General features: G+C 33.8%; 2 long non-coding RNA genes and 1 pseudogene across 7 annotated transcripts; 2 read left to right on the forward strand and 1 right to left on the reverse strand.

Moving 5' to 3' along the window:
* Window positions 1–2,984: 2,984 nt before the first annotated feature.
* LOC147380750 (laccase-17-like) lies at window positions 2,985–18,509 on the forward strand (annotated as a pseudogene). Its single transcript, XR_015175147.1, has 7 exons — window positions 2,985–3,101; window positions 3,208–3,358; window positions 3,442–3,641; window positions 14,338–14,404; window positions 14,514–14,642; window positions 15,029–15,992; window positions 18,073–18,509. The product of XR_015175147.1 is annotated as a laccase-17-like (transcript).
* LOC147380751 (uncharacterized) lies at window positions 3,936–13,187 on the forward strand. 3 transcript variants are annotated; one of them, XR_015175141.1, is made up of 7 exons: window positions 3,936–4,413; window positions 4,857–4,980; window positions 5,340–5,788; window positions 12,049–12,190; window positions 12,474–12,627; window positions 12,924–13,014; window positions 13,143–13,187. It is a non-coding gene; the product is annotated as an uncharacterized LOC147380751 (long non-coding RNA). The 3 variants fall into 3 exon arrangements; XR_015175143.1 differs by lacking the exon at window positions 3,936–4,413 and adding an exon at window positions 4,431–4,789; XR_015175142.1 differs by lacking the exon at window positions 3,936–4,413 and adding an exon at window positions 4,431–4,753.
* Window positions 18,510–20,130: 1,621 nt separating the features above from the next.
* LOC147380752 (uncharacterized) lies at window positions 20,131–27,606 on the reverse strand. Of its 3 annotated transcripts, none has more exons than XR_015175146.1 (4): window positions 26,988–27,606; window positions 23,283–23,397; window positions 21,241–23,198; window positions 20,131–21,162 (listed from the first exon to the last, which is right to left on the reverse strand). It is a non-coding gene; the product is annotated as an uncharacterized LOC147380752 (long non-coding RNA). The 3 variants fall into 3 exon arrangements; XR_015175145.1 differs by having other exon boundaries at window positions 20,131–22,506; window positions 23,152–23,198; window positions 26,988–27,604; XR_015175144.1 differs by having other exon boundaries at window positions 20,131–23,198; window positions 26,988–27,600.
* Window positions 27,607–27,817: the final 211 nt, after the last annotated feature.

A 27,817-nucleotide genomic window follows, 5' to 3' on the forward strand; every position in this document is an offset into this window, starting at 1 on the left:
TGTGGGGAGCTAGAAGTCATTTGGTGACTGTTTGGATAACAAACTCCACCCAAGAGTTACTTCGCGTAAGAGCAATATTTGCTCCTTGAGAAGAAGTCCAAAAATATTATTTTTCAAATAGATCTTGCGGGAAGTCAATTTACAAGGCAAAAGTACTGTAGATTTTCAAAAATTCCCTTGACCTTTTTATGTTTTTTCTATGAGAATATCCCTCATATTCGATCTATGCTTCATAAACTCTCAGATCTTACTTTCCTCTTTGTACTTTCAATGTTCCATCAACGACTGTTTAAATAATTGAATATTCGCTTAGCGAATATGCTTAGAATCGGATACAAATTGTAGATGCCCAGAGACCTAAAACTTATGAGTTTTGGGGGGATTTGATGCTTTAACTACATGGAGAAGATGTTAGAATGAGAGTGTTTTTATTGGAACAAACTCTCTGATTCTTTTTCAGCCGAACCAATGCACTTTTCATTACCATCTTCACTCCCACAATGGCCAGAAGGTATAAATTTGAAAAGAAAATTTATGTTTTTTTGTTATTTTTTCGGTCTATTTTGAAATTTTCTATTTATGGGTGTTTCTTGATCTTCTTGATCGTGTTTTCTTTGCAATTTGTAAGAAATGTGCTAGTGGGTTTTTCCTTTTTCAATTTTTTTATGGGTAGATGGGGCTTTTAAAATTGATTATTTTTTGATATTTCTAGAATCTTGGAAAAAATGATCTAAAAGTGAAAATGGACTGTGGATTTGGATCAATTATGTGTGATTCTTATTTCTTTTTATATGATTAATAGATAAATGGGTGTTTGTGAATAATTGGGTTCTTGAAATCTCTGAAATTATTTGCTTTTGAGGTGTAGTTTTTCAATTTGGTGCGATGATGTCCTAGCTGATCTTGGGTTGGTGGTGTTGGAAGAAATTATGATCTGTTGTGGGTTCTTGATTATGTTATAGGTGCATTTTATTTTGAAACTTTTGTTTTTGTGTTTTGTTAATGGGTTATTTTTTTCTGTAATTCTTTGGGGTTTGGTTGTACTTGAAGATGTCATGTGTTGAGCTCATACAACTACTTACTTGGAGAATTAATCAAGTTGCAAATCCCCCTCCCCCCACCCAGGTATTGTACATTGTAAATACAATCTACCATTGATCAAAATTTTATCTTGTCCAATACATGGACTTTCTAGATCATTATACTTCATATTTTCTATTTTGATCAAATTTGAGCTCTCATAACAAAGAGTGAAAATGGGTCCGAGAGGAGTGGATCATTGGATCATATGTTCTTCTAAAAGGCCATCAAATGGTAGGAGATTTGAGGCTATATGTTTTATCATCATCACCATTATCATAAATACATAATGGTGATTTATCTATTTTGATTTTTCATGCATTTGAATTTAAATACATATGTTTGATTGTAAATCTTTGAATGTAGTTTTGATAGATGAAAAAATCTAATTTTTAAGGAAGGTACTGTCACTTTTTTTTTTTTTTTTAAATGTTTAGTATACTTGGGTTTAAATACAATTATATTAATATTTATATTTAAAATGTCAAAAATAATTCAGATTGAAGACATATTATGATACTAAAAAACAAAAAATAGTAATAGGTATAATATAAGGGTATTCTGGTCTTTTTTCAAAATCATGAGAAATCAGTATGGTTCCCAAACACTCTTCTAGCATAAAAGTACTTCTGCTAGTTGATTCTCAAACACCCTTTCAACACAGAAGTACTTTTTCAATTCCTTCACAGAGTACTCCGACTCCTGCTCTTAGACAAAGTACTTCTGTTTTTGGTATCCAAACAGACCCTAAGGTTCTCTTGGAATTGTTAGAACTACAAGGGATATTTTTGTAATAAAAATACAACAGTTGGGTCTGCCAAGTAAATCTCTTTAAAAAAAATTCAGCATTAAATTTCATTTTTTTTAATGCATAAGCACACAAAGTGCATACCACAGGCCAAACAATCATGGGTCAACCCAACCGAAACTGTTGAGAGTGAAGTTTGTACCTAATCAATGCAATCAACCAAGTGATCAGCTCAAAAATAATCTGAGTCAGGATAGAAACTTGATCAAATCATTTGGCTACATACTTACATCTAATATTTTTTTCAGGAAAATAGAAATTATTAATTTTAATATTAAAAATAAAAATTGGTTTTTAAAATTTTTATAAATTACTTTATTTATATTTGACTCGTCCAAGCTGAGTCGCAAAGTCTTCAACATGAACAACTCGGTTGAGTTTTAAAACTACGATCCACCCAACTCGAAACTCCATAGCTTTCTACACAAGGTCAAAGGTTCAGCTTGACATATTGAAATATTTGATAAGTGAGGGAGGCATGTAAAATATAGCTAGTTCTTCAGTGATGTAATTTAAAAATTATAGCATTTTTTTTTCCTCATGCACGGTTATTGAAGTAGTTCGTTCATATTATACATAGTGCATCTTCAATATAATTTCCCTTAAACTTAAGCATGATGAGGAGATTAAAATAACTAAAATCAAATAAATGGATTTAGATCATAAAGAACTAAAACTAACAATTTAAATGAAAAAATTATCCAAACTTTCTATAGATGCTGATGAGTCCTAAAATCAGGTACGTGTTATAGTAAAACAGGAGCTATATATTTTTAGAGTAGTTAAAGAATCTTGTCTGTAAGGAAAAGTTTGACGGATACAAGAAGGAGATCCAATAGACTGACTTTGGCAACACTCTAAAGTTAAGCTCGACCAACAGTTGGTCCAACATAACTTAAAGACCAACTGTCTTTAATGTATATTTTTCTCAATTTCTCATCACCTAATCAGCAACCCATATACGTTCTTTTATCATTATTTTTTTTCTATATAAACGACCTTCAAAGCTCTCATGTTTCTGTACCCAAACATTTAGTTGTTCAGCAATCTTGTCTCTCATCATTTTCGCCAAAGAGATTGATAGAGATAAAGAGAGATGGGTGCACCTTCTTCATCACAAGTTTCTATTGGAGCTTTGATCTTTTTTTTGGGTGTTTTATGGCTCTTCCTTGGGTTCATTGATGCAGGAATAACAAAACACTACAAATCTGATGTACGTGTTGTATACATGGCCTATATATATATATATTATATTAATGTTTTTATAAAATTAATGAATAATGGGTTTTTATTTCTCTCTGTTATTATTTTGTTTGCAGATTAAGCTGAAGAACTTCACTCGTTTGTGTAATACTAAGAGCATCGTGACCGTAAATGGTCTGTTTCCGGGGCCTCGGATTGTAGCAAGGGAAGGAGACCAGGTGATTGTTAAGGTGGTTAACCATGTTCAGAACAATATCTCTATCCATTAATATGGAACTCTCATCTTATTCCCGCGTCATTTTAAATTAGCCTTGTTGCTAAAATTTGAGCTAATTAATAATGTAATTACAGGCATGGAGTTCAACAACTTCGGAGTGGATGGGCAGATGGACCAGCCTATGTGACTCAATGCCCCATACAGACTGGTCAGACCTACGTCTACAACTTCACTATTGTGGGTCAGAGAGGGACTCTATGGTGGCATGCTCACATCTAATGGTTGAGATCAACGATTCATGGACCCATCATCATCCTCACTACGTCATAAGGGGTAAAAGGCGACACCATTTTTCGAGAAAAACGGCTGCTTTAGGCCGTCGTTTTAAGTGACGGATCACATCAGTCGCAAATCAGTGTTTTTCCTGCCAATCAATGCGACTCAGGTCGAATATCTTAACTCTCTCTCTTTCACTCACAGATTCGATTTGGTCAACTCTCACTCACTCGACCCTCTCTCGCTCTCGCTCTCACTCTCACTCTCACTCACTCACTCGACCCTCTCTCGCTCTCGCTCTCACTCTCACTCTCACTCACTCACTCGACCCTCTCTCTCACTCGACTCTCTCTCTCTCTCTCTCTCTCTCTCTCTCTCTCTGTTTCTTGCACTCTCTCTCTCTTTCTCTCTCGATCAAACTCTCTTGTCATTGGATCTGTCCCTCACTCGGCTCTCCTCGCGCAAATCTCTCTCTATCTATCTCGTTTTCTCTCACTCTCTCTCTCTCTCTCTCTCTCTCTCTCTCTCTCTCTCTCTCACTCTCTCTCGGTCTCTCGCAATCTGTCTCTCTCTCGATCCAACTCTCTGTCGTTGGATCTATCTCTCGCACGCACTCTCTCTCCGTAGCATCCCAAATCTAGGGTTTGTGAACTTGCTTCCTAGATTTATCCCAAATCTACGAATCTTGATCAAATCTAGGGTATGCGCACTCGGATTGGTTCAATCCCTCTATAAAATTAGAGATTTTTCTCTGAAAATCCTCTTCATCCCAGGGTTCCTTCTCTCGCAAAGCTTGTCAAGCTTCCTCTCGCACTCTTTGATTTCACAGGTGTTATTTCAACTCTCATTGTTTTTTCTTTGCTTCGATTTCTAGGATTTTCAGTTTTTGTTTTATTATTATTATTATTTTTTTTAATATCATAAGCTCTAAAATGCATCCATGGAGTTTTGGAATATTTTTTTTTTGTTAGAGACGATATCGATCAACTCTTGATCAATACATTGCCTTAAGATGAGATTTTAAACATTAATTTTTATCTTTATTTTTTAGAGAAAATAACGTACAATCACAAGAACACGGTTTGGGTATTTTTCTTCTCCAACTTGATATAAATTGTGAGAGCACCTGCTATAATGAAAAAAAAAAAAAAAACGAAGACAACTTAAGTGTAAGATTTTGTATTTGGTGGGATTCCGTAGTGCGAGTAAGATTCTATTTATTTTTTGTGGCTTTTGCATTCTTGTGCGAGTAAGATTCTAACAATTCTTCAGTCTGATCTGTTTGGTTCAATTCTCCCCTGGAAAGTACCCAGCATTTATTAAAGAATCTCTCGATCCAGCTAATCAAGTAGCACTGCTTCAGCTTTGCAGTACATACAATTGCTCCATAGTCTGAGTAAGAGATTTCATCTTTTTAAGTTATAAATGTGTTCTTGTTTTTGTGGCTATAAATGCTATTTTGTTGTAAACTACTTCATGAAAGTTGTACTTACTACATCTCTGTGTTTCATATTGCTTGCATTACTATTCAGTTGGATGATCCTTTTTTTTTTTTTTTTTTTTTGGGATAAAGCTTTGATGATGATGAGTGTATGGATTGCAATGTACTATTTCCCAATTTCTTTACTTTATGATTTTTTCTCTTACAAGGTTTATTGAATATCAAGTTAGTTAACAAGAAATTCATATGTATCACTTTTCAATGAGTTTCATCTCTGTTTTTTGATACATTTTTATTCCCTTGTGTTCTCTTAGAAAACTGTGAGAACAGATGCGTGTGAGCCCTCAAGCCTCCCACCATATCCTCCAAGCAAGGAAATGGACGCTAAGCTATGGGATGAAGAAGCCAGAAGGTTTGTGGGTGACTAAGTTTACATTATTTGCCTGTCTTCCAATACTAGTAGCTTTCTTAATAATTTCTAAAATAGTAAAAATTACATTTTAACCAAAAACATTTCTAAGCTTCCATGCGGTGAGGCCTTAAATTCCATGTCGACCATTTGATGGGATATTTTTTTGTAGTTATATATAGGTCTCTTTCTCGTTCTTTATTCATGCTGGTACTCAAATCATAGCTGTGGGCTTGTGGCTGTGTAGGCTGAGAACAGATGGTGACAAAGCCAATGGTGTTGGTGTGAAGAAAAGTCACTCGCATGACTTTATAGAAACCTCATTCAAGCTCAAAGCCCATGAACAAAGAATCAGTGAGTTTTCTTTCTTTATCTTTTTTTGTGTGTATATCATCGTAGTTAGATTATGGCCATTACAATAGCAGAATCTGAACACAACTACACACCGTTCAACACTGCATTTTCCATGATTTTGGAAAAGAAACTATTAATATATTATATATGGTTGGTTGTCTATTGACTTTTGACCATCTTCTTGCTTCTTAAGTTTTCCAACTTCACCAAAAAAGGATTGAATGTTGTTACTTGCAATTTTAATAGATGGTTTTTGTAAATGTGGAATGTTAGAAAGTGTGGATGGTTTGTTCTTGAAAATGTTGGAGGGAGATGGGATTGAACCCAATTCTATTGTTTACACTTCGATGATAGATGGTCACTTCAAGAAAGGAATTATGGATTTGGTCACGAAGTATTTGAACCAAATGCATTGTAAGGGGATCAGGCTTGATGTAGCAGTATATGGGGTGATCATTGGGGGTCTATGCAGTAAAGGCATGTTGAATAGAGCAAGGGAAGAGATGGAGAGGAAAGGAGTCCCTCTAGACAAGATGATATTGACCATGCTTATAGACGGCCATTTCAAAGTGGGCAACAAAATTAGAACTTGTAAGAGAGTGTATGGACATGTTTTGTATGTATATATATGTTAGGTTATGAAAGGACACTACAACATTTTTTATCTGTAGCGGCGGATTTTTCCGCCGTTATAAGGCAATTTTTCCGTCATAAAGGCTATTGCGGCGATGAGCAGCGGAACCAAATATCCGTCGTAGATTCCTCCGTCGCTAACTATAGCAGCGGATAGCACATTCCGCTGTTGCAGGTAGTACATTTAGCGGCGGATTTTAATATCCGCTGCAATATGTCGATTTTTTAAATGAATAGAATATTCTACCTATAGCCGCGGATCTTAATATCCGCTGCAATATGTCGATTTTATAAATGAATAGAATATTCTACCTATAGCCGCGGATCTTAATATCTGCTGCAATATGTCCATTGTAAATGAATATAATATTCTCCCTATAGCAGCGGATATTAATATCCGCTGCAACAAATTCACTTCCTATAATGGCGGAACTTAGTAGGCGTTTGGATAGGACTCCTTGACTACTTCTGACTTTTGCGGGGAGTTAGAAGTCGTTTGGATGCGTTTTGATGAACAACTCCTTCGAAAAGTTACTCCGCACAAGAGCAAGAAATTACTCTTTGTGAAGAAGTCGAGAAAACTTATTTCTCAAAACTCATCTTGCGGGGAGTCAAAATCTAACGGTTCGTTTTACCAAAATACCCTTAACTTTATTAATTTTCTATGAAAATATTCCTAATTCATTTGCCCTTAAATCAAATGAAAGAAATATTTATTAATATTAAAAAAAAAATTTAATTTTGAGTATAATGGATTTAAACACATTATATTAATATTTAATATTTAAAATATTATATTATATTATATTATATTATATTATATTAATATTTATAGTTAAACTCATTATATTAATATTTAATATTTAAAATATTATATTATATTATATTAATATTTATTATATTATATTATATTAATATTTATAGTTAAAATGTCAAAAACAATATAGTTTGAAGGCATATTATGACACTAAAAGACAGTCTGTCAATTTTTTTTTTAAATTTTGAGTATAATGGATTTAAACACATTATATTAATATTTAATATTTAAAATATTATATTATATTATATTATTATATTATATTATATATTAATATTTAATTATATTATATTATATTATATATATTATATTATATTATATTATATTAAATTTATAGTTAAAATGTCAAAAACAATATAGTTTGAAGGCATATTATGACACTAAAAGACAGTCTGTCAATTTTTTTTTTAAATTTGAGTATAATGGATTTAAACACATTATATTAATATTTAATATTTCAAATATTATATTATATTAGTATTTATTATATTATATTATATTATATTAATATTTATAGTTAAAATGTCAAAAACAATATAGTTTGAAGGCATATTATAACATTCAAAGACAGTCTGTCAATTTTTTTTTTTTTAATTTTGAGTATAATGGATTTAAAACACATTATATTAATATTTAATATTTAAAATATTATATTATATTATATTATATTAATATTTATAGTTAAAATGTCAAAAACAATATAGTTTGAAGGCATATTATGACACTAAAAGACAGTCTGTCAATTTTTTTTTTAATATTATGCCATATTATGTCAAAAACAGTCTGTCAAATTTTTTTTAAAATTTTGAGTATAATGGATTTAAACATATTATATTAATATTTAATATTTAAAATATTATATTATATTATATTAATATTTATTATATTATATTAATATTTATTATATTATATTATATTAATATTTATAGTTAAAATGTCAAAAACAGTATAGTTTGAAGGCATATTATGACACTAAAAGATAAAAAACAGTAACTGGTATAATATAAGGGTATTCTGATCTTTTTTCTAGAAGTCATGAGAAGTCAGTATGGTTCCCAAACAGACTTCCAGCACAAAAGTACTTCTGTTAGTACTTCACAGAGTTGATTGCCAAACGCCCTTTCCACACAGAATTACTTTTCCAGCTCCTATTCTTTGGAAGAGTAGTTCTACTCCTGGTATCCAAACAGGCCCTTAGTATCCACCGCAATAAATCAATTTCTAATAAAAAAAAATATAGTACATATAGTGACGGATTTTACTATCCGCGGCAGTATATCAGTTTTTAATTAATAAAAAAAATACTACATATAGCAGCGGATATAAATATCCGCTGCAATAGATAAATTTTTAGAAAATAAAATAATTTACTTATCTCATCATCCGTTGCTGTAAGTTGTTTTTTTTTCCTCCATATATATATATATATATATATATATATATATATATAGGGTTCCCGTTCAGCAACAAACATTTTGGCAAAACATTTTTCAAAACATGGGTTAGAGGTTTTGGAATGGGCTGATTTTTGGTGAGGATGACCTCTACGGTGAGGAGATCATCCTCACCAAAAATCAGCCCATTCCAAAACTTCTAGCCCTAGTTTACAAGTTGAAAAATCGTGGACCGTCCTTTTTTTGTAAACCATTTTTGATGGGGTTAGAAGTTTTGGAATGAGCTGATTTTTTGTGATGATGATGTCCTCACGGTAGAGATCATCCTCACCAAACATCAGCCAACTCCAAAACCTCTAACTCATGTTTTGAAAAATGTTTTGCCAAAATGTTTGTTGCTAAACATTTCCCATATATATATGGGAGCGGTTCGGCAGCCCTAAAGTTTGCCAAGTTTGGTGCCAACATTTTTTGTAAATCACTTTTGATGAGGTTAGAAGTTTTGGAATAGGCTGATTTTTTGTGAGGATGATCTCTACAGTGAAGAGATCATCCTCACAAAAAATCAGCTCATTTTGAAACTTCTAACCTTAGTTTACAAGTTGAAGAATCGTGGACCGTCTAATTTTTGTAAATCACTTTTGATGGGGTTAGAAGTTTTGGAATAGGCTGGTTTTTGGTGAGGATGATCTCCTCATCATAGAGATCATCCTCACAAAAAAATTCTCATTCCAAAGCTTCTAACCCATATTTTGAAAAATGTTTGGCACCAAACTTGTCAAACTTTAGGGCTGCTGAATCGTCCCCTATATATATATATATATATATATATATTACATTTAACTTATATCCTCCTACCTACATCCATTGAAAACTCAAACAAAAAAGAGCATGCATAGAACAGAGTTTCAACTTACTAAGTGTAACACGCTTCACATGAATAGTACAAAGCATTGCATCTTCAAACATCTGAACCAAATAATCTTCAGCCACCTACAGAAATGGTCACCCCATTGAATGTAACATGTGTCTATGTACATTTTAATGAGGTATAGCAATAGCATCTACCTACATCCAATCAATAATTCCAACATAAAAAATTAAAAAATTTGGAGGTTTTTGTGTAGATAATGAAATGTTGTCATATGGGTTTTGAATGCAAAACTAAACCTGTAGAGTTCACCGAACACTACAAATTGTACCCGAATATAAAGTATATTAAGATGCTACACATACATTCAATGGATATACCTCTAAGAAATGATAAATGCCCATATATTTTCAAAAGAACTACAAATGCAACATATATCTGACCTAAAATAAAAAACGCAGTAGCAATAGCAAGCTATATAATGGAATTAAAGCCATGATTAGTCAAAATCAAAGCTTCAAGTAAAGATCAAGGTTTGAGAATCAATCTTCTCTAAACAGAAGTTATTTTTTCCCCTTTTTCCTAACCAAGACTATGTTGCTTAGGTAGCACACATTAATCAAGATTTTTTTTGTCAATTTCATGGATTTCTATACCGACCATCGATTGCTCTTATGGGTCTTGATTGCCGTACTTATATTTCAGAAATATCAACCCATGTTCGGATGGTACCAAGTGTTGTCAAGATCGTGAACAAGGACCAAAAAATTAATTTTGGAAAAATGTAGGACATCTGGAAAATATTTGAGTTTAACAAATCACAATATACAAATTCAAAAATTAACAACAAAAACAAAAGAGACCTAGGTTTAACAAATCACAATTAGCAAAAGAAACTCAAATAAAAAATCGATGGAACTCTAGGGTTTGAGATTTGAGTCGTATTGGGTGGTTGAATCCATGGATGAACAAAAATCAAATAGAAATGGATCGGTTGCAGAGTATCAATTGTAAAAAATAAAAAATCGAAAACATAAGAGAGAGAGAGAGAGATCTTACCGGATGTTCAAATAGAAATGGATCGTTGCGAGCTTGTTAAAAAATCGAAAGAGAGAGAGAGAGAGATGGATGTCCAGTCGAGCTTTTCGAACTCACAACCACCAACAGACAGCAATGAAAAGAGAGAGAGAGAGAGAGTGACAGAGACGAAGTAACGAGGGAGAGAATGAAAGGGAAAGGGAAAATTACTTTTCGCGCCCTCTTCTTTCCTTCTCGAATTGATTTTTATGTTCGCGCACGAAGTTATAGAACATTTACATACGGAACTATTTTTCCGCTGTATAAGAATGACCTTTAAACGGCGGAAGAACTTATCCGCTACAACAAACTCACCAAACTGCGGCACAACTACCTATCCGCTGTTATGACCGCTACAATGTTATGGTTTAACAAAAATTTATAGCTGCGGAAATACCATCCGCTGTAATATTGAATTTAAAAAACTAAAAAAAATGAATTTTATATATAAAAAAGTGTATTCTATAGCTGCGGATATCATATTCCGCTGTTATAGTCAATTTAGAATTTTATATATAAAAAAAGTGTATTCTATCGCTACGGATACCATATTCCGCTGTTATAGTGAATTTAGAAGTAGCGTTTTTTATATACTCTATGGCTGCAGCATATATTATCCGCTGTTTTATTCAATTTTAAAACAAATATATACTCTATAACTGCGGAAACGATTATCCGCTGTTATCTTTAATTTTAAAAAATATATATTAACCAAAAGAACTCACAAAACTGAATTTTTTTATATATTTAAAAAAATAATGTACTTTATAGCGGCGGAACCTATACTCCGCTGCTATATTCATTTAAAAAACTCGGTAGGGAGGGAGACTAATGGAAAAACAATGATTTTGTAGTAGCGGATATATGGATCCGCTGCTATATAGATTGAATGGGGGATAAAGGGACCCTATAGCAACGGATATAAGTATCCGCTGCAATAAATACTATTTATAGTGACGGATAATAGTATCCGCTGCAATAAAGATACATACAGAGGCGGATAAAATTATCCGTTGTTATAAACAATCGCTGTAGATCTAAAATGTTGTAGTGGGAGTTGATGCTATGTTTTAATATATAAATCTTTCATTTTGTTTTATTCAATGAGCTCACATTTAATTTTGACATTGAATTTGATGTTTTGATCTTTTAATGAATCCAAACTTAGTAGGAAGAGTTACTAGTCTTAACTGTAGCCTAATATATATTAGATTTTTTCCCTTGCCAACTTATTCCCCAACCCTGACTTGGTGACTTTATGTGTTTTGTTGGGGATGGGGGTGAGGGGATGAAGAATCAAATAGAGAATATGGTAAATAGAGTAAATAACAAGTTGTTACGATGATTTGGCCATTGTTATGCTAAAGGAGTTGGCATCAAGAGAATTATGTAGGTTTAACTATTTGGAGTATGTGATCAATATGTACAATGTTGGAATACATGATTAAACCACTGTTCCGTTTTGCAGGTGTGAAGTGATATAAAGATCAAAAGTATGATCTTTTCCCTCCTTCAAATGCTCAATCTCTGCTGGAGTTGCTAGTCTTATTGTGAATTTTTCATCCAGACTCACCTATTCCCTTTTAGTTTCGCCGCCACAATCTTCTCTGGTGAGACCCCCTAGTTCAACTACTTGGACATGAAGATAATTAATTTATACAAATGATCTATCTAAACCATTTTAAGTGTTCAAAATCTATTCGTCAAAATGATCTATCTAAAGCATTTTAAGTTCTCTGTTACCTAATTAGTAAATTAGGTGCATGCTTCTAGATTTGCATCACATAAATTGGGATTTGTTAGGCAGGGTTTGGCGGTTTCTATTCAACTTATGATTAAACTAGGATGAAAATTCACTCACATCCATGCATTCCTTTCTATTATCTTATCTAGGTACCTTCAGTCAGGTTTTGGAATGCTGGGATAGAGAAAGGAAGGAAATGGTTGCCATCAAAATTGTCTGTGGAGTTAAGAAGTATCATGAAGCAGCTTTGATAGAGATTGATGTGCTACAATATCTTGCAAAGCATGATAAAAGTGGGTCTCGGTGAGTATTATTATTTTTTATATAAACGCTTTACCCATTGATCATATATTTTGTAATGTTTTTCATGTTCTTTAGTAGATTCAAGGTTTTTTTCTTTTTTGCATAAGCCGTTAAGCAGGTTATTCTTTGCAGTTGTGTGCAAATACTGAACTGGTGTGACTATCATTGGCAGTCCTCTCTGCCTATGCTTGCTATTATCAGTTAAATTGTTTAATCAGTAGATGGTTGTTATGTTGAATTATGTGTCCACTGCTACAAGTGCTTATGTTTTGGTATTATATTTATAAAATTTGCAGTTATGCATGATTGCATCTCATCCATACTGATTTGAAGCCAGAGAACATACTTCTTGTTTCGCCAGAGTATGTAAAAATTTCAGAATTCAAGGTCAGTTACGTATCTCATCTTCTTACTACCAGAAATTGAAAATCCTCTCTTTCTTTTTTCTTTGCCTACCTTCTTTTATTATTATTTCATTGGTTTAATAACACCATTAAAATATTGTTGATGTAAAGGTTTCATCTCGATCGCCCAAGGATGGGTTTCATTGCGCAATGGAAGGCATATTGAAAGCCTGGAGAGACAGAAAGCTCATCTTATAGAGGAAGTAGAGGGGGTGCATGCTTGTCAAATGGATGCCCTTTCCAAAGTCTCATTACTGGAGGCCAGAGTCGAAGATAGAGAAAAAGAGATCGATTCACTATTACAATCAAACAATCAGCAGAGGACAAGTACTGTTCAATTCCTTGAGAGCCTTCTGGAGGTGGAGAGAGCAACCCGAGCTGAGGCAAACAATAGGGCTATAGTCCTTTCTTTCCAACTACAATCTACTAAGGGTAAACTCTATTTACTTCAACAGAATTAAATAGTAAACTCAAGACTGTTTCACACGGAAAACGCTCAAGGGTAGATGATTACGATGTGGCTTTGGAATCCATCCAAGATATGGACGTTGATAGTGGAATAGTAAGGGAAAGAAAGAGGTTCAAGAGCACAACACAAGCAGAGAAGGGAGTTTCAGCTTTCAAGGGTGATGAGGATAACAATCATAGCCAGCAAACAGAGTTGGAAGATCATACTAGATTCACCGTGCTGAAACTAAAGCAGGAACTCACAAAACATGGTTATGGCACTGAGTTGCTTAAGTTGAGGAATCCCAAGAAGGATATCCTCTCCCTATATGAGATACATATCCTACAAAAGTAATAGTTATTTCTTAAGGGGAGTGTATGTTTTAAACTCTGTTAGTAATTTGTTAAGATAAGAACCACTTTGAATGGCAAGACTTGAACCAATTGTTGCAACATCCACGTTATTTCTATCGGCAAAAAATATTAGTTTTTCATTATTTCTGTTGGCACAAAATAGTTTTTGGTACATTGCAGTGGTTTTGTACTTCAGAAAACTAATTTTCTTAATGATCCATTTTTCTAATTTCCAAATTCAGAAAAGTGTTTTTTTTTATATTATAAATCCATACAAACGACGGCCTAAAATCGTCATTTTTTTATGACTATTTAAACAGTCAGTTCTGAGTCAAAACAGTCGTTTTTTTCGACGGTCTGAAACCATCGTTTTTTCCGACTTTTATAGGCAGTCGCATTTTAATCGCGACTCCTTTTTAAACGACGCCTCGGATGACTGTTACGGCAGTCATTTTGTTCAAAAGTGACGGTCTTGGGCTGTCGTTTTATGGTGATTATGACGTAGTGCCTCCCTAAGCTCGGTGTTCCTTACCCATTCGCTAAACCATACAAGGAAATCCCAATTATCTTTGGTAAGTAACAATTATCAAGATCAAATTATTGACTTATGTCACTTTATTTCTCTTACATATCTACATTTTATAAGCTACATTTTTGTTTATATATAAATTCAAAATCCAGGAGAGTGGTTTAAGGCAGATCCTGAGGCAATTATCAACCAGGCTTTGCAGACAGGAGGAGCCCCAAACGTCTCTGATGCCTACACCATTAATGGACTTCCTGGGCCATTGTACAACTGCTCAGCAAAAGGTAACATTGCAAATGAGGGTAGTTTATTTTTATTTTTTTATATCCATTTTATAAAAAAGAAAAAGTCCACCTAGTAGAGCTATCAATATTGGGCCTGTAGAGGGTTGAAACCCCAATCCTATGCCTCAAATCTTGCCCCTTAGATCTCTATGTCAAATAATCTCCCTTTATTGCATTTATTGAGAGATCCATGGAGGAAGATTTGAGGTTTTGGAATTCGGGTTTCAACACTCCTCCCTGTGTATATACAATTTGGACTCGATGTATAAATCTTAGACATCATATCTAAATTTATTGTTTGGTGTGTTGTAAAAAAGAGTTGGTGTGGCAATGTAAGATTTACATTGTTATTCCTTGTTTTGACATATGGGGTGGCCTCCTCACAGATACGTTCAAGCTGAAGGTGAAGCCCAGAAAGACATATCTCCTGCGATTGATCAACGCTGCACTCAATGTCAAGCTTTTCTTCAGCATTGCAAACCACACATTCACTGTAGTCGATGCCGACGCTGTCTACATTAAACCTTTCGAAACAAATACACTTCTCATCACTCCAGGACAAACCACCAATGTCCTTCTCAAAACTAAACCTCACTTCCCCAATGCCACATTCCTTATGTTAGCGAGACCATATGCCACTGGCCTTGGCACATTCGACAATTCCACCACTGCGGCCATCCTCGAATACGAACCACCCTCTCATTCCTCTTTCACCAATTCAATTAAGAAACTCAAACTCTTCAAACCTCACCTTCCTCCTCTTAACAATACTTCATTCGCCATGAATTTCACAAAGAAGTTCCGTAGCTTAGCCACTACCCAATTCCCCGCTAACGTCCCACAAACTGTCGATAAAAGATTCTTCTTCACAGTGAGATTGGGCACAAACCCTTGTCCTACAAACCAAACATGCCAAGGGCCCAGTGGAACTATGTTCTCAGCTTCTATAAACAATGTCTCCTTTGCTATGCCAACCATAGCCCTCATGCAATCTTATTTCTTGGGAAAACCTTTGGGAGTCTACACAACTGATTTCCCTGCTAACCCAAGTATTCCTTTCAACTACACAGGAATTCCTCCCAAAAACACTATGGTGAGTAATGGAACAAAAGTGGTGGTATTGCCCTTCAACACAAGTGTTGGTGATGCAGGACGCAAGCATACTTGGCGCTGAGAGCCACCCACTTCACCTTCATGGCTTCAACTTCTTCATAGTGGGGCAAGGATTCGGATACTATGACCCCAATACAGATCCTGCAAATTTCAATCTTGTCGACCCTGTTGAGAGGAACACCGTTGGTGTGCCATCCAGTGGATGGGTTGCCATTCAATTCCTTGCAGAAAACCCAGGTGTGTACTATATCAATTCAACTATTATATCATGCTTATATGCTTGGTAAGCATGTTTGGATAAAAAGTTTGGAGAGTTTTCCAAAGTAATGGTCATTTGAAAAAAACAAAATCATCAATTTTGTTGATCAACCGATTTATCGTTATTTGTTATAGCAGACACTTTTCTGTCAAAAAAATTCTCGAATTTGTGACTATGGTTATAATTAGGTCCATATTTCTATATCTTATGCACATTATTGCCAGCAAGCATGATTGGACTTTCCAACCAACCATATTTCTATATCTCATGCACATTATTGTAATGTTGCTTCTAACTTACCTTAATCAATTACAATTATGTTATAGATCATGTGGACACGTTATTTATTCATTTCTGAATATATCAACCACTTTTGGAGGTTTTGGAGTCATCACCATTCATATTTGAAATAGGTGTGAATGGTCACCCGATGTCGCATTTTTTGAAAATTATGTCATTTTAGCATTTGATGATTGTCATACGGATAAGGTATATGGTCCAACTTTTGATTACAGATAAGGGGTCCATTTTATGAAGTAGGAAAAGTGTTAGGTACCCTACTCCATCCACCTTTAGTGGTAACCTCAGATTCGGTCAACTTTTGAAAATAAAAATAAAATGAAAGAAATCGAAAAATCCAATATGTGTCATCAAGTATGAAGGACTTTAATGTTAGTTCAAATCATTGAGGGCACATTTACTAAAAAATGGGCCCTTTGATGATTCAAACCATTGTGGTGTATTTAAAGGTATAGAAAATAGGGATAAATAGAAAATGGGGAGTTGAAGGGGTGAGAGGAGAAGAGTCTTTATCCAAACCCACCTTGTTTTTCTTGACCTTCTTTGACTTTCCTTGACTTGCATGAGAGAGTTGAGTATTGAGGGTTGAGAGTTGAAGTGAGTTGAGGTGGTGACATATGTCCCACCTTGATGATCATGTTGATTGGTTATGATGTTGGGTTGGATTGAGTTGGGTTTGAGTAATGGATTGGATTAAAGAATGATTGGGTTGGGCTTGGGTGTAGTGATGGATAGGATTAATTTAAATGGGTTTAGGTGATAAGTTTAGGTTGGGTTGGAAAGTGTAGAATAAGAATGGGTTGGGGCTTGTATTGGGTTGAATTTAAGAATGTAGGAGGGTGGTGAGGTGTTTGGGTCCATGAGCCACGTGAGTAACCTTGAGCCGTTTATTGAAAAAGAATGACAAAATACATTGGATTTTTGTAGGTTTGGACCTCGAAACCCATTCTAATTTTTACGATTTTTAGGGCATTTTGCGTTGAGAGTCCGATCAAATTTAGGTGTCTACAAATCATGCATTGCCAGCAAGCATGATTGGAATTTCCAGCCAACCATGAACGATTGATCACTTCATAAAATGAATTATTGATATTCTTATAAACAATTGCATTTTCTTTCTTTAAAAGGACAATACAATTACTGGAAAATGATAGAGGTAAGTTAAGTTCATTGTGATATGAGATTCACTCTATCATTGTAATATTAATGCATCTCATAACATATCTTACGGATATAGATGAGCATCAATTAAGATTAATTCCTTGGATTACATAATTAGATTAATAGATAATCTTTCTATCAAAATTTTAAAACTCGACTCAAATGTCCACCAAGCTGAGTCAAGCCAACAACTTATGAGTCAGCTTGGATGAATAAAATAAAAAATATTTTAATTTTTTTAAATAAAAAAAATATTTCTTTTGATCTAGTTTCTGACCTAACTCGCTGCATATTTTAGCTGACTCAATCAAATTTCAGAGATGACTCAATGATTTGTCAAGTTAATTCAATTAATTGGTTTCATCAAATTTTGGGGCCAAATCACCTTGAAATACAAATTAGTTACAAAAAACTTGGCCCAGTTTGAGTGAATTCGACAAGTTTTAATACTATGCTGTCTATATTAGTGATCCATGTTGAATTTATATAAATGTAGGACTAATGTAAAAAAGTTTAAATTATGAGAATATATATAATTGTGCTAATTGTATTGTTTAAATTATGAGAATATATATAATTGTATTGTTTTGATGATAGGTGTATGGTTTATGCATTGCCACCTGGAAACCCACACAAGCTGGGGCTTGAATATGGCTTGGGTCGTCTTGGATGGGGAGCTCCCCAATCAGAAGCTGCCACCTCCTTCATCTGATCTACCCAAGTGTTGACTTCCAGATTCAACTAGTTTGATAGGAAGCTGTCTTTCGTCATTTTTTTAACTTATTATTTTCCTTTAACATGTTTTGTTTCATTTCTTAATTTCCTTTCCCCTACCCAGAAAAAAAGGAGTAGCAAAGAAGCATTTTGACCAATTCATGATTGTTTTGTTTGGTTGACCTTTTTATTACGAGCCCTCCATTGAGGATGAATTTAAGTGTTTAGGAGTAGTCTATGTGACATAAAATAAGGGGAAAACGATGATACAATTTCTATTTTTCAAAAAATTTATCGAAGTGTTTAAAGACTGATTATAAATGAGTAAATTCCCAAATAATTACAAAAGTTTTCGGTGTTTTCAAAATGTTGCTAATGTTGACAATTTAATAATATTTTGTCAACATTACGTGATAGTTATGTCAACACATGTAACACTTTCAGCATTTTTAAAAACTTCGGTAATTATTTGGGAATTTACCCATTATAGATAGTTTGAGGCCCACTTTTAAGAACATATCGTGTTTAGAAAAACTTTTTGAAATATAATTTGATGAAATACCTAAAATACCCTTGTAAAACCTCATTCAATGTCTTGAAGAAATTATATCCTACTCAAACTTCCACTTTTGGTGAATAGTTGAGAAATTTTAAAAATGATGACCATGACCTCAATTTTCTCTTATAATTTTTTTTTTTTTTTTTTTTTTTTGTGTCACTGCCAATCTAGCAAGCAGATATAGATTAAAGACAAGAAAGTTACAATCGCCTCAGATTTGGGAAATCCATTCTGTTAGCCACAAATGCCTTATAGGCAATCAACGGACTCCTCTTAAAAACTAATGAAAAATAACCTAAAAATCCTCGATTTTTCTTCACAAAATCAACCATCCTCAACCTCTTAGACAATAATGATAGCAATGACAAAACAAGGAGAATGGTGATGATGATGATGAAGAGGGCATTGAGGTCATTTTCGTTATTCTATGAGAGAAGAAAGGGGGCATGTCCTCAATTTCAAAAAACAGAGGGTTTATCAAATATTCACCAAAACACGAGGGGCGTGTCATCAGGTTGAAAACATAAGAGTCCATGTGTTGTTTCTTCAAAATTTTAGTTATTTTTAAAAGGTTTTCAAATTAAAGTGATTTAGAGTCTTTTACTTTAAAAGGCTAATTATTTTAAGTATTTCTCAAATAATGCCCCAAAAGGTTCATGTAAGGACCACGTTATAGAAAGTAGGCCTCTATCATTTCATAATCTTTGGTAGGAGTCACTTCAATCAATTTTTTTAAATAAAATATTGGTCATTTTTTTTAAAATAGACACAAATTCAAACAAGATGATTTATACATAAGTAACACTAGGAATTGGGGTTTGCTTGCCCTAGACAGTCATGTGTGTTCGAAATTTAGTGACTTCCTGATTTACCTTGTTGCAGATTGAGAAATTTTTGTGGGTTTGAGGCATGCAACCAATGGGACTAGTCCATTCAAATGATTATAGGGATATATACCCTACAATGTCAAAGAGGGGGGAAAACATAGATCAATAACTATATGCTATCAAGAAATGGTCTCTTGGTACATCTTAAAAACTAAAATTTGACCATTCCATCCTTCGCTAAAATCTACTCTTACTTCAAGGGGAGATGAGATGAGTAAACATTTATTTCAGAAAGATTTGCTCCTGAAATTGAACAAATCAAATGTTTAGGACCAATCTATTGGCATGGTTACCTAACTAGGTAGAATGCGGGCTTGTAGTCCCACGAAGATGTGAGCATGTGCACAAAAAGTAAGATAGAAAATGCAATCCTCAAAGCCTATAATTCTCCTTAAACCATCACATTATTAATTTTCTTTCTTCCGAAACTAAGTTTATATCAACACATGAGATTTGCCAATAATAAAATCATAATAAAGGGAAGTTATTGAAGGATACAATCAACTACAAATATAATTAAGAATTCAGTATGGCTTTTGCACGATAAAAGAAAAGAAAATAAAAAAAACATAAATGCTAAATTAAGAGCATAAAATTCTCAAAATTTCAATTAAAGCCATTGGATAAATCATAAAACTTAACAATTTCTCCATAGATATCTAACCTGCAAGGTAAAGAGTCTATCTTCGAACTGTACTTCCTTTATCAAAAAATCAGCTCCAATGGTTGCCTTGTATTGATTGCTAAACTTCTTGTTCACAAATCTAAAAACGTCTTACCAAGGAAAACAGTATCAAACAAAATTGAATATTTTCTTTCTTACATTAACAAAAAGAAATCATCCAAAAAATTCTTCCAACAGATATGAATCGAAGGATACTGATGTTAAACAATCCAAAAAACACACAACGAAAAAGAAGAGGCTATTGTTTCATTGATTCTACGTAATACAATTGAATACAAAAAGATGATTTAACCTAAATACAAAGAGACTATATATAGGTTAAGTCAAAGAAAATTGAAAAGACTATTTTACCCTTAATAAACAATAATTAAAAAATAACCCTATATTTCTTAACATCTCCCCTCAAACTCATGATGCAGCAGCTACAAGCATCGAGAGTTTGCCAACTAGAAAACAAAAACGGGAAATAGAATGCGACTTGGTAAAGAAATCTGCAAGTTGCAAAGAAGAAGAAACAAAAGGCAAAGTAATGGTGCCATGCTTGAGATGATGACGAGTGAGGTGACAATCGATCTTAATGTGCTTAGTTCGTTCATGAAAAACCGAGTTGTGAGCAATCTGAATAGAACTCTTGTTGTCACAATACATAGGAGTGGGATGAGAAAGAGAAACTCCAATATCTGCAAGTAACCAACGTAACCAAACAATCTCTTTGATAGTAGATGCCATAACACGATATTCTGTTTCGGTTGAAAATTGAGAAACAATAGATTGTTTCTTGTTTTTCCATAAAATAAGAGAATCACCCAAAAAGATATAGAAACCAGTAACAGACTTGCGATCTGTAGGATCGCTACCATGATCAGCATTAGAGTATGCACACAACTCAAAGGAAGAGGAGGATGAAAGTAAAAGACTACGTCGAAGATACCGCAAAATACGAAGAACAGCTGCCCAATGAATTGTAGTAGGAAAAGCAACAAACTGACTGACAACATGAACAGCATATGCAATATCTGGACGAGTAATAGTGAGATATACAAGCTCCCAACAATAGTGCGGTATAAAGTAGGATCTAACAAAGGTAAACCATCAGAAAAAAAATACTTTGCGTTAACCTCAATGGGAGTATCAACAGTCTTATTATCCGTAAGTCTAGCCCGCTCAAGAATATCTGCAACATATTTTGACTGAGAAAGAAGATAACCTCTGGGTGAGCAAGCTACTTCAATACCCAAGAAATATCGTAGAGAACTCAAATCCTTCATTTTCAAACTGTCTAGCTAACTCTATCTTCAAAACTGAAATACCATCAATATCATCACCAGTAATAATCATGTCATCAACCTATAGAGACAGAATAATACGACCTACATCAGTGCACTTAACAAAAAGAGCAGAATCATGACTACTAGAAGTAAATCCAAGGGAAGAGATCACAACAGAAAATTTCTCAAACCAAGTACGAGGTGCTTGTTTGAGACCATATAATGCTTTCTTGAGCTTGCAAACAAACCAAGAATCATGTGAAACACCATGAGGGGGCGCCATATAAACTTCTTCTTGAAGATCTCCATTCAAGAAGGTATTTTTAACATCAAGTTAAGAAATATGCCATTGACAAACTGAAGCTACTACAATAAGAGTATGAATAGTAGTCATTTTTGCAACAAGAGCAAATGTCTCCTCATAATCCATACCATACTGTTGAGAGTACCCTTTTGCAATCAACCTAACTTTGTTTCGTGCAATAGATCCATCAGAATTAGTCTTGATCTTATACACCCAACGACAACCAACAACACTCTTACCAGGAGGTAGAAGAACCAAATCCCAAGTACCTGTCTTATGCAAAGCAGAACGTTCCTCATCCATAGCTTGTTGCCAAAGAGGATCAATAAATACTTGGCAAATAACATGCATCAATAAGTAAATCTTTTGCTCAATTAGATGAAAGAATGTATAATGGGCTACACCAAAAATGTATTTGTTGAGACTTCTGTTAAGAACATATTCATAGATGAGTAAACTTTCTTCTCCTTCCAACAAGAAACCCAAAAGTCTAACAAGATTTCGATGTTGAAGCTTAAGCAACAACATCACTTCGTTCTTGAATTCTTATGAACCTTGTCCTGAATTCCTAGAGAGCCTCTTCATTGTTGTTTCTCGCTCATTACAAGCTTACCCTACACAAGGTTAATAACAATTGATTAGGAGACCAAAGAAAAAACTAATAGCAAAAACATATATAACTCCACCAACAAAGCTTAGAGTATTACTTTATTAAAACCTATGTAACTCCACCAAGACTATCTCTAAATCTAACAAAAATATATACTATGAAATTGAAATAGTCTCATCCTTTTGATTTATGTCATTATGTTCTGTATATAGAAATGGCACGGTGTCATAGGCAAAGAAGGCAGAGGTCACAGTGCTTAAGGATTAAAAAAAATGGTGATTAGCACATATGAAGGTCAGAATAGTTCTAATGATCTAAAAAACACAAAACACTCTAATTGGGTGTGGACATCAGCCTAATTGGATAATTAAGTAACAATTAAACAATAACAATTAAATAGGAAACTATCAAGCCTATGCTGAAGTTAGTCTTCAGTTTGTTTGGAAACAAAAAAAGAAGAGTGTCAAAGAGGACGTCGGGAAGAATTAAACAACTAGGAAAAGTAGAATACAGAAACGCAAATAAAAATGACAATATTTTAGGAAATTTGGGCCTATCTCAAAAGAATATAAAACAAACGGAATGCACATACATTTCACAGAATTAATAAGCTATAACTATTTTCTAGCTTAGAGCATCAAAGGCTAACCTGGCAATTTCTTATCCACAAAGAATACAACCAGGTTTATTGTGTACCTGCAAAATGGATCAAATAGATTTATTAGTGTCAACATGGAAACAAGTATTCTAAAACTGAGGCGATGATGAACCCTATCTTACCATGCAACGACAACATCAACGTTGTAATGCCTACGGGATGCTAGAATCAGGAGGCTCTCAATAACAGCAACCAACCAACCAAGCATCTTGATAAACCTTCAAACACATATATGACCTGTACTAGCATAGTTAGTAAAAATATTATATACAATCAGCTGCATCAATGCTAGCCAACTTGCAATAATAGAATAACAAGAACTGGTTATTTTAGAATAATAGCATAGTAAGAACTGGTTATTGCTAGATTAGTAGTTACAGTGTTAGAATATTCCCGTAAAAAAAAGCACTGTAAATTTGCAATAATAGCATAGCAAGAACTGGTTATTTTAGAATATTAAGTTTATGCCTCTTCACACACACACACACATAAAGAATCAATATTATATCTTACAAAGACATAAATATAGGAAATAGACTAATGATGCATTATCTATACAAATGAAAGTTCCTGTTTGGTTTCATGTCCTTCACACTAAACACTTTAGTTCCTTGTTCATCTTTAATATCATTCAATCCAATCCAATCCAAGATTAGACAACTGTTTGTAGAGAAAATGGATTGGATAAGATAAAGAGTGCTTTGACAAGCAAGAGAAAGACCGAAAATGATATAGATGGATATATTAAGAAAAGATAAGGAACAAGCCTTGACTGAAGAATAGGATTGGCAATGCTAACGAGAAAATTCAAAAACTCATAACTTTTAATCCTTATTTGGTTTGCTATAAAAATGGATCCATTAGAAAGCTCACGCTGAGATCTTTCCAATGAGCTCAACGAAAGCCATCCAATTTACTTGGTCACCTCTCATATGGTAATAAGCTAAAATGACACCAATTGGAGAATAGTCATTCGATGGATGGCTTGTATTTTTTATATCATTATTTATGCTTATGCCAAACATTGGTGATGGAAGCATAAATCCTATTTTTTCATTCAACTCTATTTTGAGCAAGTCTCCTCTTATATTTTCTTACTTCCTCCATATTCATTCTTAGAGCCTTCGACTTACATCAAATCATTCATCACAGGTCTTCTTTATACATGCCCTAACCATTTCAATCAACTTCCCCTTTATTTCTCTCCTATGTAGATATTTCCAAAATCCCTCACATGTGCTCATTCTAATTTTTTCTTTCCCAATCTTAATCCATCACAAAATCCTTATCTTTGATACACTAAATCTATGAACATGTTTCCTAACTGCCCAACATTCAGTTGCATAAAGCAGGGCAGGTTTTCTCTTGTCTTGTAATATTCCAAAAGTGATCCTCCACTTAAACACCGCCATTTCCATCTATATAGATAATTGAAACAAAAATAATGAGCGTGGTCACTTTGGGGGACTTCTTGCCAATCAAGCTTAACTACCATCCTATCCTTAGGAGTTTCCTCATGAAAATTGCAAATCATACATTTTATCTTGAACTTACCTTTTTAAACCCCCCCAATTTAAAATATATCCCTCGACAATTCTAATTTGAATTTACTCCCTCCTCGTTTCATTGACCAACACTACATCGACCGCAGATAACATATAGGAAGAGACCTCTCCTTCAATATGAGCAATTAACCCATCTATTACTAGGGCAAAAAGGTACAAGCTTAGAGAAAATCATTGGTGCAAATCCTCTATAACTAGAGACTGCGTGTATCACCTCAAACTATTCACCAAACTAACTCTCCAGGGATTCTATCATATTATTCTTCTGATCCAAATAAAAACATGTACAAATTCTTCCTCCTTTTTCAAAACATCTCCATGACTTTCTAGAAAGATAGCCTTAACAGTTGAGCTACTTGACTTAAAACCAAATTAGTAACTTATAGTTGATGTCAGGTGTCATCCAAATAGAAAATTGTCTGCTTTCATTAAGTGTGAGAGTGCGTGACAACAGTTAACAACTTGGCATACAATAAACATGAGGAACAGAAAAGAAAAAAAAAAGGGGCTAACATTTGGTTTCTTGCCCAAAGAAAAGGTCAAAAATGGGAAAATCCAAAAGCCAATGGAGGGTATTTTCTGATTAGTACAACTTTGCTTTAGAAATCATGTCTAGACATTTGGCACATTTATATGTTTGTGTCTTCCGTGTATACATAAGTCTTATCAAATAAAAAACAAAATTTCCAAGTGAGCCCCTCTTAACTGTTGATCTCTTAAACAAAATTTACATGTATTTTACTATTCAATTGAACGATATGGATGTATTACGGTTTTATAACAAATCACAATATAATGGGTTTGATTGATCTAGTTTGAGCATGTGAGTCAACCACTTGTGATCTTATAGTGGTGCAACTCCACTCTAAAATCTCCCAGAAAAGAGCAGACCCAAGTTCAACTTTATTTTCTTCCTAAAACTCTAGCTTCTCTTTTGATTTTGATATGTCACACAAGCCAACGAAATTTCATGCCACAGAGCTGTCACTATACAGTGTTATTTCCTCATTGCAGGCAGTCATTTTCCATTGTTAGTATCCATAACATAGACTTGTGTTCAAAACAGTCTTCACCAGCATACCCATCAGCCACTAAGTCACTAACCATGACCCCTTAGCCCATTCAAAAAGAGAGAACAAAGGAAATTTGAAAAGTTTAAGTAATAAAGACTTGAGATTCGCAGGATGATTCTGGACCGAGCATTTTTATCTACTTGGGTCTCGACTTCTCAACCAATAGTCATCCCCCAGACAGATGATCACCTGGAACATTTCAGTGTTGGTTTCTCATGTCCATGGTAATAAAGAACGTATCTAACATCTATTGTTCAACCTGGTTTCAAAACCTCCTAATAAAACATGCTAGAATTTGAGTCAGTTTTAGCAAGCAAACTGAAGCAGAAAGGAATCTCAAACACCACTCACCAAAATTGACTTAATTAAAGCTTAAATTAGTCAAAAGTTGACACTATTAAGACTATGAATTTGGATAATTAGACCCAATTTTTCTCTCATTTTAGTGCTCCCTATCATTCATTATTTTTATGCTAATTATCTGCAATTCATCAACCTTAGAAAATCCATTAAAACTCTTCTATCATGTTCACACAAGAAGGCTATAAACTCTATAAAGTCCAACCAAACCTCCAACTTACTGTTACCATTCTAATAATCTCTACAGACCTCTCTAAAGCCACCTAAAAAAATTTTTGAACCCAGCATTCTGATTTTTAACTTTTTTTAGTTTTGCCCAACACTAAAAGAACTGAAACCAAATACTGAAGAAGCTAACAATTTAACATATACTCACAAGAGCTTCATGTTATAAAAAGGGGATACAATACCTTCCTTCCTTCCATCTTTATATTTAAAAATGTTGTTTTTTGGATGAGTAAATTTAAGATGATTATAACAACAGATTGTTTTCAAATAAGTTTCTAAATAACATGGTTTTTAAATTCAGGTGTAACTTTTGAAAATGTTAGTGCGTCCATCAACATGCAGATGTAACAGATTGAAAAATTCGACAACAAAAATCACAAATGTTAAGAGAGAAACAAAATCAACAAGAATGCCACAAATAGATCAAGCAAAAATAGATTTTTTCTTCTACGAATCAAAGCAACCAAAGCACACTTCAAATCTAACAACCTCAATCGAAATATCTAAAGTGATTATCTGACCAATCCAATTCAGAACAAAAACTTATAAAAATTCAAAGAAAAATAAATGTCGATTCTAGGGTTTTTGTTTAAGATCTTACAGGTTTAATAGACAAGTTCCTTATCGAAATCGAAGATGAATAGGATTGAAACGAGCTTCACATTCTCCAAATCGAAGATGACGAGGGTCGAAATGAACTTCTCCATCTCATAATCAAATATGAATGGGGTTGAAACTTGAAATGAACTTCACCTTCTCAAAATCGAAGAAGAATAGGGCTGAAATCAATTTGAATTGAAAAAATCTTTGAAATCGATAGAAGAAATATAAGAGGGGAGAGATCGATGGGAGATATTATCGTTCCTGTTAGAATGAGGCCCTGAGAGGTTTCTCTCGATTTTTTCCTAGATGTAGAAGAGATGATATGAAATTGATACAGAGAGAGAGAGAGAGAGAGAGAGTGTGTGTTTTTCACAAAATCTGCAGATAAAGGGAGATAGAGGTTTTTAGCGAAATTTCGTAACGGTGAGAGGAAGGTCAAAATGATATGCATTTAATGAAAATATATATTAAAGTTCATGATTTAATTGAAGAAATAATTAAAGATAAACAACTAAAATAGGTTTCATTTTCTTTAATGTATCTTGACGGCAGGGAACACATCCTTATAAACATGATGGGATGCCTGGTGAGGAGAATGTTGTGTGATAACCAGTTGATTTCGGTATGACACCTCCTAAACCATATCCAATATCAAAGAAAATCTTGATGTCTAATTAGGGCCGTAGAATTTCTTTAATTCCCCAAATTCTACGGTTTAGAGCCATCGAATTTCTCCTGTCCTCCATTAATTTGTCGGTTTCAATCTGTCGAAAAAACAAATTCAATGCCTCAATCCATCGAATATGGACTTTTTCATATTGTGGTGAT

Source organism: Akebia trifoliata, unplaced genomic scaffold, assembly GCF_017979445.1.
Source record: "Akebia trifoliata isolate Shusen 1 unplaced genomic scaffold, ASM1797944v1 Contig01014, whole genome shotgun sequence".
Classification (NCBI taxonomy): domain Eukaryota; kingdom Viridiplantae; phylum Streptophyta; class Magnoliopsida; order Ranunculales; family Lardizabalaceae; genus Akebia; species Akebia trifoliata.